Below are 13,197 nucleotides of genomic sequence, written 5' to 3' on the forward strand. Positions count from 1 at the left end.
GAATGTTGCAGTCTAAGATGGCTCAGACCCATGGCTTTGAGCCGGTGGTAGGAGGGCCACATAGCAATGATGAAGAGGAATAGACCACACTGCTCATCAGATGGCCAGAGAGCCAAAGTGGCAACAGGAAAGGTCAGGATCCCACAGTCCCTTCCTAAGGTGTGCCTCCAGGGACCTCAGAGACTCTCATGAGGCCCCACCTGCTAGAGGTTTCAACATCTCCCCACAGCATCAACCTGGGGACCAAGTCTTTAGCACATGGGCCTTGGAGACACATTTAACATCCAATACGTAGCATCTTCCTTACATCTGTCAGTTCCTTTTGCTTTAAAGTCTAGTTGTAATTAACTTGGAGATGTTGTTATTACTTTTCAATGGCCTGTTTTTAAAATTTATTTATTTATTATAATTTGTTATACATAACCACAAAATACATTCCAATTAATACTACATATATAGAGCACAATTTTTCATGTCTAATTGTACACAAAGTAGAGTCCCATCATTCGTGTCTTCATAAATGTACTTAGGGTAATGATGTCCATCTCATTCCACCATCAAACTTACTCCCATCACCCCTCCCTTCTTCTCCCTCACCTTTTCCCTATCTAAAGTTCCTCCATTCCTCCCATACCCCTTCATCCCCATTATGGATCAGCATCCACATATTAGAGAGAATATTTGGCCTTTGTTTTTTGGGGATTGACTTACTTCACTTAGAATAATACTATCCAACTTCATCCATTTACTTGCAAATTTCATGAATTTATTCTCCTTTAATGCTGAGTAGTATTCCATATTTCCCAATATTTTCTTTACTATTCATCTACTGAAGGGCATCTAGGTTGGTTCCACAATTTAAGTATTGTTAATTGAGCTGCTATAAACATTGATGTGCCTGCATCCCTGTAGTATGCTGTTTTTAAGTCCTTTGGGTTTGAAGCAAGGAGTTGGATAACTGGGTCAAATGGTGGTTCCATTCCCAGTTTTCCAAGAAATCTCCATACTGTTTTCCATAGTGGTTGCACCAATTGCAGTCCCACCAGCAGTGTATTAGTGTGCCTTTTTCCCCACATCCTCATCAACACTTGTGTTGTCTGTATTCTTAATAGCTGCCATTCTCACTGGAATGAGATGAAATCTTAGAATAGTTTTGATTTGCATTTATCTAATTGCTAGAGATGTTGAAAATTTTTTCATATATTTATTGATTGATTGTATGTCATCTTCTGAGAAATGTCTGTTCTGTTTCTTGGCCCATTTATTGATTGGGTGATTTGTTCTTTTGGTGTTAAGATTTTTGAGTTCTTTATATATCCTAGAGATTATTGCTCTATTTGATATGCATGTGGTAAAAATTTGCTCCCATTCTGTAGACTTTCTATTCACCTCACTGATTGTTTATTTTATTTAGAAGTAGCTTTTTCCTTTGAATCCATTCCATTAATTGATTCTTGATTTTATTTCTTGCATTATAGGAATCCGTTGGCACCTAATATGACATGATGAAAATTTGTGCCTAAATTTTCTTCTATTAGGCACAGAGTCTCTGGTTTAATTCCTAGGTCCTTGATCCACTTTGAGTTGAGTTTTGTGCATGGTGAAAGATAGGGGCTTAATTTCATTTTGTTGCATATGGATTTCCAGTTTTTCCAGCACCTCTGTTAAAGAGGCTATCTTTTCAACAATATATGTTTTGGCACCATTGGTTAATTTGAGATAACCATATTTATGTGGGTTAGTCTCTATGACCTCTATTCTTTAACATTGGTCTATTAGTCTATTTTGGTGTCAATATCATGCCATTTTTGTTACTCTTGCTCTGTAGTATAGTTTAAGTTCTGATATAGTGATACTACCTGTTTCATTCTTCTTGCTAAGGATTGCTTTAGCTATTCTGGGTCTCTTATTTTTCCAGGTGAATGACTGTTTTTTCTATTATTTCTATGAGGAATGTCATTGGGATTTTGATTGGAATTGCATTAAATTTGTATAGTGCTTATGGTCATTTTGACTATATTAATTTTGCCTATCCAAGAACAAGGGAGATCTTTCTATCTTCTAAGGTCTTTTTAAATTAATTCTTTAGTGTTCTGAAGTTTTCATTATAGAGGTATTTCACCTCTTCCATTAAGTTGATTCCAATTTTTTTTGAGGCTATTGTAAATGGGGTAGTTTTCCTACTTTTTCTTTCAGAGGATTTGTCACTGATGTACAGAAATGCATTTGATTTATGGGTGTTGATTTTATATCTTGCTATTTTGCTGAGTTCATTCATTAGTTTGAAATTTCTAGTGGATTTTTTTTTTGGATCTTCTAGGTATAAAATCATGTCATCATGATAGTTTTATCTTTCTTAATAACTACCTTAATCCCAAACACTAATATTTTTAAAATCCTTCCATGACAACTTTGTTCTTATCATACACTCTAGAATTCCTACACCAAATGCTAACACAAAAATAATATATTTTCGGAATACCATGACAACTCACACCTTTTCCTCTCCATTATACCTCCTAAAAGAACAGGTAAGATTTGAGTCAATCTTTAGGAAATGGTTCACCCAGCCTCACCTTGTCCAATTTGTGAGAGTTGAGCATCTAGCTCAGTCACATTCATGGACTTTTCACAATCCCTCCAGCTGCAGGTGCTTTAATGGTGATGCTCACTGCTTTTCAAGTTGTATCTAACACATGGGTCCTTGAGAGGTTGGATTTGACAGCTTTGCTCACTGAACACATTAGTACAAATGCCAACTCTTTTTCCTTTTCCAAGTCACATGATTCAATGATTTATTTTATTTATTTTCTAATTATCGATTCATTTAGTTCTATGTTTGATATTATTTACTCTAAATATTTTCTTCAATTATTAGGAGGAAATTTATACACATATAATAATGACAGTAAAAATAAACTTCCAAGTTATACTTACATAAAATTCCCAATATGCTCAAGTCTAAGATGCCCAAAGAACAAATCCTGTTGTTTTTCTTCTTAACAATTACCATGCCTACAATTGGACATGCTAGTGGAATTGTTTCATTAGTGAAATATTACTTTGAAATGCATCTCATTACACTCGGCAAGGGATCTCACAAATCTCACTTAGCTCTTCCTCCATTGGTCAAAGAGTAAAAGCTATCATGACACTTTGTAGAGATGATGAGGATTATCAGTGATACTGAAATGGGTTTTCATTCTGAACAGGGGAACAGTTTTTGTAATAAACTGATCTGGTATCAAACAACCTATATTCAAATCTTATTCATATCTTATCATTCATGTGACAGAAACAAGACAAACCATTCTCTAACCTTCCTTTTTCTCTTTAAATATGCATATAATATGTCAACCCCAAACTGTTACTGTAAACAATATAAATAAGCCAATATATTCAAAGTGTTTGACATATATTGGGTCATCAATAAATGTTAGTTATCATCATTCACAAAGTGTTACTTGATTCTTAGGATGGCCATCTTCTTTCTTGTCTTCAAGTAGCTTAGAATTCAATGAGAGAATTTTACTCAAAAGGTAGACAAACCTGCATTGTAGAACAACATTAATGCTGTCTTGGAGAGAGGAGCTCAATGTTCAAGTTTGTAGTGAGCTTAACCAGCTGCTCCACTCCCTTGGTGCTCAATTAAACATGCCCATAGTGTCACATTGGGATCTGCATAAAGTCTGCTCAAGACTGAAGAATTGTATGGAGTAATGCTCCACTGCTCCAAAAGACACCATTTGCATGAGAAAAGGACAATTTGATTTTAAAGTGCCTGATTTTCTGAGAAGTGCTTTCATTAAACCTTTTCCTTGGTGTGTTTTTGCCTGGGTAGAAGTTTGTCACTTTACAAATACGTCTTGTAATCACATGACAACATAAAAGAGTGAAAGATTGCAGAAGAGTTTCTGGCCTTGAGTTATTTCCAGTGTAGGAAGATTATATCGTTGGTAGCATTCAAATATGTGTATCTGAATAAGTGTCAGTGGGCAAATTCTCATGGCCTGACTAAAGGGTGCAAGGTGAGAAAGCTCAGACACCTGCAGTGGAGTGTGTAGACACTTGGTCACCTTCACACTGCTCTGCAGAATGCCAGATGGACACTTGTAACCCAGGGGATATCCCTGTGAATCCTGATAGTGCCAGAAGCCCCCACATTATTACCTCACTCCTCCTGCCATGGTTCATCCTCACCTCTTCAGCCCCTGCTGCATGCCATGTAGGACTGCATTGCTGGTACACTTAGAATCTTTACATGGCTCCCACTACACCTAGCAAAATATACACAGTGGCCAGTTTTCTCTTGGTGCTCATCTCCTGCTAAAGGTACCATATTTGTTTATTTTTATTTATGCCCAGATTATATGCAAGTGTTTTAGGTTCACCACAAACATGATGCTATATCAATGACTTTGCTAAAACTGTGTCAGATGAGAGCCATTTTTGTCCTCCTTATCTGCTTCCCCCCTACCCAAGCAGTGCTGACTCCTGCATGCCAACTTTTCTTGATCTCAGTTTTAGAGTTTTTCCTAGCCCCAGTCTGTACTCTATGCAAATACTGTGTTTTCCTGTGCAACGCTAGAATAAAATCAGTTCTTCTTAAATCTGGTATGTTACAGATGTCTTGGGGTACAGAGATTTATTGGGGATCTCTCCTAAAATTCTACAAAAACTAAGCAAGGCAACCTCACTACTATACATATTGTAAGCAGTTTCAGAATATTTTTTGATGACTTTACAACTTCCCAGTGGATGCATTTTGGGGAATCTCTGCTCTGGGTTATGGGCTTCTTAGGCTCAGCAATGGTGATTTGCTATTATTGGATATAGCACAGTACTCAATTAGTAACAGTCTGTTCCCAAATTTTTTTTTGCAGCAGTGAATCAAATAAAATAAGCTAAGCAATAATGACTCAGTACCAATGTAAACCAATCATAGCATGTGAGTGAGTCTGAAGGCAGCAGGCTGAGACACATAACTCCATCATTTGCTCTGTCAAGATGCCACTTATCCTTCAGGTTTAAGTGGTGAATGAGGAACAGCCCTGTGCAGTAGTGGAGGGCAATCCATTCCCTAACTAGCCCTTCTCCACTCTTGTTTTATAAGTTCACCCTAAGCCATGCCATAAATCACTAGGGGTCAATGACTCTTTATGCCAATGTCACGTTTCTGGCTTCACCTTTCACTATTCTTTTGAGCTCCTGACCACCTGACACTTACTTTGATGTTTGAAAGACACCTTAAACTGGATATCTGAGAGCTCTATTATGTGCATAGTTGGCTATAGAAACTAGAAATTGACTCATTTTTTTATTGCCGTCTGTTTCACTCCCAGTAATTAATGCATTTAATATATTTGCGAGGTATAACTGGGTATGTGTAAAACCTTACCACTTCTTATAAAAAATTAACTCCTGTGAAATCAGTTTTACTCACTGATATATTTTAAGAGACTAATTCAGTGTCTGAACTATAAGAGGAAGAAAAAAGAGGAGAAAGAGGGATAGTAAGTAAATAAGTAAAAAAATAATCTGTTCAGGCCTCCCCCATCCATTTGGCCTCATGTTAGCTGGGATATAGATCTTATGGATGGACTGGAAAATGATCTTTAGCTAGGATCTGGAAGCTGCGAATTAAGGAAAATAGAGCCATTATATGAAAAGAACTGGATCCCTGATAACTATGGACCACCCATATTAGCTCTGGACAGCTATGTGCACCAAAACAAGAAACCACCCCTTGAAGTCATTTTCATTTTGAAGGTTCTATTTTTCAGAACCAACGTCAATGATATTTCATATGAATAAATTGTACATTCCTTATGGCATTTTCAGATATTCCAATTTCCTTTGCATCAATAAATGGTCATAATTCTCTGAGACAAGTTTTCTGGTTCTTTTGAAATATATTATATTTACTCTGACACGTCTCTAGATTTTTCATGGTGAGCTGACCCATTCTCCTGTTCTGTTCTTACATGCCATATATGCACTTTTTTGGGAAATGTACTTATATTCTATATCCTTATTTACCTAACTTTTCTCACAGAAACACAGTATGCTCAACAATGTTTATTAATTAAGTTAATTTGTTGACCAAGAACAAGCAAATGTTATAGTATAAATGTAGGTATTATTTCATGAAAGGAGATTTCACTTCCTGTTGGCTACAATATTAAGGAGAGACTCCATGGTGAATATTAAAGGTGACATGGTCTTGAAATATAGGAGAAAGTTAAAGAAACAAAGGAAGAAGACAAGCATTTGTTGATATTGTTTTATCTTTAGCTTTGGGAAAAATGAAGAGCGCACAAACCAAGAAACAATTTTGAAAGTGCAGAAGACGTTGCTAGTTTTCTTACAGCAGAGTTTCCATAACCAACTCTGATAGGACCTCAGCCACACCCGGGCACCAGTTCTTGGTTGCTGGTCTTAACCCATCCATCCTCACCCAAGCCTTTCCCTGGAAGCCACCCATCTCAAGTACCTACCTGGTGTTGCTACTGGTTTGTGCATAGCAAGCCATATGGTAAAGACAATGTTGAGGACATTAATATGTATCTGAGAAATACACAAATCTCAAAATCTTTCAGTACATCCAGGTTCCTAAATTTTAAGTTAGATAACTTAGGTTGAAGTCAAACTCTTATTAAAAGAAAAGACTGAGTATTTCCACTCTAAAGAAATGATAAATATTTGCAGTGACAGACTTATGGACACTAGTTTAAACATTACACAATGTATACATGTGTTGTGGTTAGGTACGAGGTGTCCCTCAAAGCTCATATGTGTGACAGTGCAAGGAGGTTCAGAGATAAGAGGATTGGGTTATAAGACCTTGACCTAATCAATGTGTTAATCCCCTGATGGGTATTACTAGGTGGTAACTGTAGGCAGATAGGATGTGGCTGGAGGAGTGGGTCACCGAGGGCATGCCTTTGGGGTATATATTTTGTCCTTGCTACACAGAGCTCTCTCTGCTTCCTGGTGTGATGTCTTGAGCTGCTTCCCTCCACCACCCTCTCCCACAATGAGGCTCTGCCTCACCTCGAGGCCTGAGGAATGCAGCCAGCTCTCTGTGGACTGAGAACTCTGAAACTCTGAGTTCTAGACAAACTTTTCTTCCTCTAAAATTGTTCTTGTTAGGTCTTTTACACACGGTAGGAAAAAGATGATAAAACAACATGTATGGAAACATTGTGCTCCTATACAGTCTATGTTTTATGTATCAGTTAAAAATAAATTCAAAAAATAAAGCTCTGTCATTTTTTCTTGTCATCTTGCCCATGTTGCTTGAGTTCCCAGGTCCTCAGTTACCTTAATAGATAATGGTAAATAACTCATGGTTTGACTCTTCATCAGATATTTTACAACCATACACTACATGTTCTTGCAAACAGAATGTGTGTTTAATTTTGATTTATGCTCAATTTCAAATTAAGCATTAAATATATGGTAGGCATTTCATTTGTGTTCAAGAAATTCATCTGCATTATATAAATTAATTTATTTTAAATAAATTAGTATGGCTTGTTGAAGGAGTAAGGCAGAGAAACAGGAAAGGAGGAGAACAAATTCATCATACTATTTCCATACATGATGTCTCCGCAGCCCCTTAGTGTTTACTAGCCATACCTCCACTTCCCACAGTAATATTTTATCAATCACAGAAGCCCCATGGTACTTTTGCTCCACCATAATATTGGCTCACAGGGCTCCGACTGGGGGGGATCGCTACCAGCTGTTTCCATTTCAACAATCATTTTCTAAAATTGTATTTCCTGGGAGAAGTCTGCCCTCCCTTTATCTAACATATATTTTAAGCAACATACTGTGACCATATCTTAGGCAACATTTAAATTCACAATTGCAAGGTTCCCTTACAAACTTTCAAAGAAGAATCAAAAAAGACCAACATCAGAAAAACTTTTACATATTTTTATAGAACTAAAGCTGAATTAAATGTGGCAGTAAGGAAACAGCATTAACTTTTTGCATTGCTAATGACAACCATTGGCTCAGCTTGAAATCCAATGCTTCTTGTAGAAATCGGTGCTTAATGACCAAAAATAAATAGATAAATAAATAAAAGTAATAGGATGCTATGTAGCACAGTGGATGCCCAGACTTCTCCTTTTTTCCTGACCATCCATGAAATTCCAAAAATTGCCTGTCTGGTTTGATCCTCTACTTTAAACAAATCCCAATATACCTATGTCCTATATGATTGGTATAATATGAGCAGCTGTTATTAATCACCAGGGTTCAAGGTCAAGTTACGGGGGAAGAAATATTGGAGAAAATATCTGCATTTTAAAAGATAAGCAGAATTATTAATTTTGCTTTTTTAAAAATTAATTTCCTAAGTAGAGCGATTATTTTGTTGACACACCATATGGACCCATTTTATTATATTTTTTTGTTCTAATTAGTTATGCATGAGAGTAGAATGAATTTTGACATATAATATATAAATGGAATATAATTTCTAATTTTTCTGGTTGTACATGATGTAGAATCACACCACTCATGTAGTTATATATGTACTTAGGATAATAATGTCAGATTAATTCTACTACCCTTCCTACCCCTAAGCCCCTCCCCTTCCTTTATTGTTCCCTAGTCCCACCCTCACCCCCATTATTGTGAATTAACATCCACATATCAGAGAAAACATTCAGCCTTTGAGTTTTTGGGATTGACTTATTTCACTTTCATTATATTCTTTAGCTCCATCAATTTTCTGGCAAATGTCATAATTTCATTCTTCTTTAAAGCTGAGCAACATTGCATTGTGTATATACACCATATTTTCTTTATCCATTCATCTGTTGAAGGACACCTAGGTTGGTTCCATAGTTTAGCTACTGTTAGTTGAGCTGCTATAAACATTGATGTGGCTGTGTCACTGTAGTACATTGATTTTAAGTCCTTTGGGTATAAACCGAGTATTGGGATAGATGGGTCATAGGGATCCTTTACATTGATCTCTGGTCTACTTTGATTCTTCAATTCTGATTTTTTTTTCTGTTATTTGGAAATCACTCACAACTTATTTTTGTGGCTCCTGCTTCCTCAGTTCCTTACAATTACTCCCTCTACTTTTTCTCTATTTTATTTTCTTACCCTAATCTGACTCCTAGGTACTAACTCCTTGATACCCATTTGCCAAATCCTTGTGATAACAGTAATAGACAAAAATGCATCAACAGCGTCAAAACAAAATTCTTCACCGAACAAAGTTAAACTGTCAAGGAAGATTTTACTCAATACATTGGAGAGATTTTACTCAAGATTTTACTCAATACATTGGAGAGATCAGAACAAAGTAAACCCAACCCTACTGAAACAATGAGTGGGGATACTTCAAGGGCTGGTTGAGCTAATGGAAAAGCACAGGAGAATGTGCAGAGGGAGGGTGTTGAATGACAAGCATTTAACAGGATTCACTCTGATGTGTGATTAAACTGTGCACATTTGCTAGTTAGCATCCACCCAGGCTAGGTGCCTACCCTTCCACAGAGACTGCAAGGCAGGGCCACTCTCTTCTTTGATGGCTACACTGCAAAAGGAAGGCTCCCGGGCTCTTGAGAAAGACAGTTCTTGGTAAAACTGGCAGGAGGTATAAATAATGTTCCTACGTTTCCATAGGGCTGGGACAGATACACAAGTTTTCTAAAGAAAATGCTGTAGAAAGAGAGACGAATGCCTAATGTCAAGAAAAAGCAAATCTAAAGTATCGTCCAGCGGAAGGGAAGGAGGAGGCCCATTGGTCAACAGAGAAGTCGACCAAGCAGGACTTGCTGGTCTCTACCAAGGCTCTTTGCGTGATTTTCTTTTTCTTCTCAGTGACTCCATACCCCATCTTCCTCAGTAATCTGTAGATGTTCCACTTAAAAAAAGTGTTCAATAATAAAAGATGTTGGAGATTGTAGAATTGGGCACAAAATAAATACATTTATTTCTGGGAAGACTTCTGATAGTCACATTATGCTGATGTGCTATGTGAAGTTCATAAAGAACATCGTAAAATGCAAGGTTGACCACGATGTTTTTAGTAGAAGCCAATATCCAGGTCTCATTTTTTTCTTTCTTTCTTTCTTTCTTTTTTTTTTTTGCAGTCAAATTTGAGAATTGTCACTCTGGAGCATACTGGTTTTCTGAAGTAAGTTGGGGGAAGCGACATGATTTCTTTGTCAAGATAGGAGGGAACAAATGATAAAGAAAGTAAGACAAATTTATTTGCCAAAAAGAAGATATTTAATTCACTCTTACTTATATTTGTCATATTTTGTGCTCATCATTCTATATAAGATACAAAATGCCAAAAAATGTATGCATAACAAAATAAATATATCTCATTAGTGTTGAATTCTGTGCTTTGAAGCAGGCATTAGCCAATAATTTAATGATTATAAAGTAAAAGTGTTTATAAATTATCCTATGAATCTTCAGTCTTAAATTTCACCTAGAGCAATTAAATCAAAATAAACTTCCATTTTTTTCTCTACCCAGTGTTAACCAAATAGCTGAAAAATGGCTGGGTAATTATAACTTCACTTAATGTCTAGGTAATGTCCATCATGTCTTCATCTGTTTAACTGCTATATGGATAAATTGAAACAACTTGTTTTTAAAGAGAAGTTTTCTACTCACCTTGTAGACAATATAGGACAAACATTGAACTTAATACATGAAGCAGTGTCCACAAAAGATTTGCGAATGTGATTCTCCTTTGTCACCAGGATGTATCATGTCAGGAGGGTGGACCTGGAGAGAGACAACAGCTGCCACAAGCAGCCCACTTGGAAGAAGCTTTATCAGTGTCAGGAGATGTCTAGCAGCCAGCCTGGTACATCCCTTCCTGCCTTCCCCCCAGGTGGAACCAGCATTCATAAATGGAATGTCCAGATGCCCAAACTGGGAAGAAACAAACAATTACAACAGCAATAAAAAATAAATAAATAGGTCAAAATAACATCACAAAGGCTCTGAAAAATCATTAAAATGGCAACTCTCAAAAGGGAACAGAACCTGCATCACAGAGAAGACTCATATCAGTTGGAATAGAAGTAACCATTTCACATAACCCCACACCAGTGCAGAATTACCTCAGCCTGATGCAGCGAGATCTACAAGTGTGCAGTCCACCTGGTATTTATTGGTGAGAGATTGAATACTCTCCTCCTGAGACCAAGAACAGGACAAAAAAGGCAAAGGTGACCTTTCTCAGCCATCTAGATTTTTTTCTCACATTTATAAAAAAAGGCAAGAGAAAAGAAATTAAAACTATGCAGATTGGAAAGGAAGAAATGAAACTCTCATTTTCAGTGACATATTTGCTTATGTAGAAATTTTAATAAATCTCCAAAGAAAGCCTTCCATTTTTTAATTACTTAATTAAGGTAACTTCAGGATATATAATTGATAAACAAAACAATCACATTTCTATATGTTAACAAACATGCAGAAACTGAAGTTTGACAAGCAGCATGATTTCAACCAATGAATAAAAATGGATGTGTAAGTTATTACTTAAAAGCAAATGTAATGTGTCTATATTACAGAATGTTATTAAGTAAATAAAAGAAGGACTAAATAGACTGAAAGAAATGGCATATTTCGAAACATTAAACATTTAAAAATATTTGTTCCTCTCCAAATGTATCTTCAGATTAAATGAATTAGGAAAAAAACTAAATTCCAGTAGGACTCTTCTTAGACATAAACAATGTTGTTCTAAAATGTGTATGGAAAGGTGCAGGTCTAGAAGAACTAAATCAGACTTTACAAAGAGCATCAAGTGTGGGGGAAGCACCACCTGCACAATCTCAAAGGCCCACCTGCATTGGGGGAAGAGCCTGGGAGTTTGGGATGCAGGACCCTGCGTCAGTGGAATGAATAGAGGGACACCGAAACAGCCACCCAAATGTGCTCAAGCAGTTGTTCTCAGGTTTTTGGTCTTTGGTAGTGTGTTATAGTTACACACAATATTGGGGTTCATTTTCATCTAGATATACAAGCATGGAGTATAATTGCTCACTTCAGTCCATAGTACTTCCTCTTTTCTTTCACTCTTTCCTCCTCAGATTTCTTCTTCTATTTTACTGATCTCTCTCTATTCACTGTAGTTTTTCTAGTCAGTGCAAGGTTCATGTATATAAAGGTGAAGTGCATTGTGGGGTATTCACACATGTTCATGGGAAAGTCTGGTGGGACTCATCCCACTGTTTCCTCCATTCTCCTGTCCTTCCTCCCTCACCCTCAGTCCACTTCCTCTACCCCACTGATCCCTCTTTAGTTTTCATGGGATGCCACCATCATATCTTCTCCCTTTTACTTATTTTGGTCTAGCTTTCACATATGAGGAAAAACATTTGACCTTAACTTTCTGGGTGTGGCTTATTTCACTTAGCATGATGCTCTCTAGTTTCATCTACTTACCAGCAAAGGCCATAATCTCATTTTTCTTTATGGCTGAATAATATTCCATCATGTGTATAGACTACATTTCCTTCATACATTTGTGTATTGACAGGCACCTGGGTTGACTCCTTAGCTTAGCAATTGTGAATTCAGCTGCTATAAACACAGGAGTGACTACATCACTGCAGTACACTGATTTTCACCATTTGGTTATACACAGAGGAGTGGGATATCTGGGTCATATGCTGGTATCATCCTAGTTTTTAGAGAAGTCCATGTACTTGTTAATAAATGTCACTGGGAGTCACTTATTATGAAACAAGACATAATTATCAATGGGTTAAAATACCTCTTAGAGTAAACATTTTAGCTCTGTTTTTATGCTTTATTGTACTGAGAAAATTTGTACTCAAGAATATGCATATGGATGGATTTTGTCCTAATAGCATCTCTCAATCTTTAAATTTCCAGCTAGTTTTATGCCAAAAATCAAATAGCACAGCCTTACCATTTTTAAACCACTTAACTGACAACTTGATTCAAATTGGTTTATTTGTTGAAATAGAGTAGAAATCTACTTGTCTTGCTAAATCATTATCATTAAACTCAGTACCTTGTCAGCTTCAACACTATCCTTAATACTAATGAATGTCTTCTGTTAATGAATTCAGATTTTATACTTATTTTCAGATCAGGAAAATGCAGAAGAAACAATGTGTTAAAAATCATGCAGCCAAGCCAGTGTGGTGGTGCCTACCTATGATC

Source organism: Marmota flaviventris, chromosome 15, assembly GCF_047511675.1.
Source record: "Marmota flaviventris isolate mMarFla1 chromosome 15, mMarFla1.hap1, whole genome shotgun sequence".
Lineage (NCBI taxonomy): Eukaryota > Metazoa > Chordata > Mammalia > Rodentia > Sciuridae > Marmota > Marmota flaviventris.